This window comes from Kryptolebias marmoratus, linkage group LG21 (assembly GCF_001649575.2).
Source record: "Kryptolebias marmoratus isolate JLee-2015 linkage group LG21, ASM164957v2, whole genome shotgun sequence".
Classification (NCBI taxonomy): Eukaryota; Metazoa; Chordata; class Actinopteri; order Cyprinodontiformes; family Rivulidae; genus Kryptolebias; species Kryptolebias marmoratus.
The window spans coordinates 21316115-21317676 of NC_051450.1; the positions used below are offsets into that span (position 1 = coordinate 21316115).

Here is a 1562-nt window from a genome sequence, read left to right on the forward strand (position 1 = left end):
GGATTGATGGATGATGGATGGATTGATGGATGATGGATGATGGATGGATGGATGATGGATGGATGGATGATGGATGGATGGATGATGGATGGATGGATGATGGATGATCCATCAGCTCACTGCTGAGATGATCTGTCTGGTAGGAGAACCTTGAGGACCTGACAGGTGGTGTCTTGTTGTCTGACAGACCTGGACCATCAGGGTCCCCTGAATGAACCACAGGTGGTCTGAAGTCCTCCCATATGTCTCCTCACAGCACAATATCAGAGGCAGCGCTGGCAGGACCGGTCCTCCATTAATGTGCCGCCAGGCGCGCACAATAATGCCTAACGAGCTTCTTAGCTGAGCATCATACAACCCGACTCATCACGGGTCTTCTGCCTCCGGTTTACACCTGAGAGGGGGAACTCCAACTGGTAATGCTGTCCGAAGAGTCCTCGAGGCGTCCTCCGTGTCTCGCAGTTTAGACTGTCTGTTTCCACTCAGGCAGCTGCCTGATAACACTGTCTCTCTGTAAATCGGACCCATCACTGGTCTGCATGTGGACCACATCTCGTCCTTCTGGGTGCTTCGTGTCTTTTTTTGTTTATTTTCCTCCCAGCGATCGTTCTTTGACTCCATTAATCTGGGGATTTGTTACATTCAGTAAATATATGAATATAAATCACTGATTACTTTTACAGACTGCTTGGTGTTTAGTTTGGTTTTACCTTTCTTTGACCCATTCACTGCTTTCATTTCCTACTCATTCGCCACCATTAAAAATGTGTTTTTCCACAACCCCTGAAGGTGTGTAATATCTTCTCAGGGTGTTATTCATTTAAACCACTTTCCGGTACCAGGAGAGATGGGGCGGGGATTGTTTTGTCACATTTGCCACTTTCATATCGTGGTCATCTATTCCTGCATCAACACATGGCGCACCCAATGTGACCCCAATCAACACATGGCAGCTCATATCCTCGCGGTGGCAGAGCGTGTTATTCACGAGTCATCGTTTGCTCAATTATTCATGCACACAACCCACCTGTTTGGGCTCTGCCCCCCCCCTGAACTCGTCACACTCCTCTCATGTCGGCGATGAATCTTAACGACTCTCAGTCAGACCCGGGTCTCCATCAGCCTCAAACAAAAAGCTTTTTTTTAAAATATTTTATCCCAACGTATTCCCTCTTACTTTCATTTTGTTCTTCTCTTTGACTACCAGCCACCAGTTAATAAATTAGCTGAAGTCTTGCTCATAAAACTACTTTATTAATTAATAATCTAAGATCCTCCTATGCTGGGAAGGGACAGAGTTGTACCAGTCCCAGGATTTCATGGGGCATTTTTTGTGATTGTTGCAACTAAAATGCCTGATTTCGCGGGGCATTTTCCTAAAAGTTGCCATTTTTTTTACTAAAAGCAATAAAAAAACATAACTTTTGATATATAAACCAAAAATCCTTCCTAGTTTTGTAAGATAATTACCAACAAACATTGACATTCTCAAAAGGTGCTTTATTTGAGAACTTTGATAGCTTCTAAACTGACATTCATGAGCATTTCTGGATTGTCCCTGG

General features: G+C 44.2%; 1 protein-coding gene across 2 annotated transcripts in view; it reads left to right on the forward strand.

Annotated features, from left to right (window-relative positions):
- LOC108245428 (matrix metalloproteinase-16) overlaps nt 1–1562 on the forward strand; it is a 56537-nt gene that overhangs the window by 34089 nt on the left and 20886 nt on the right. The window lies entirely within an intron of this gene.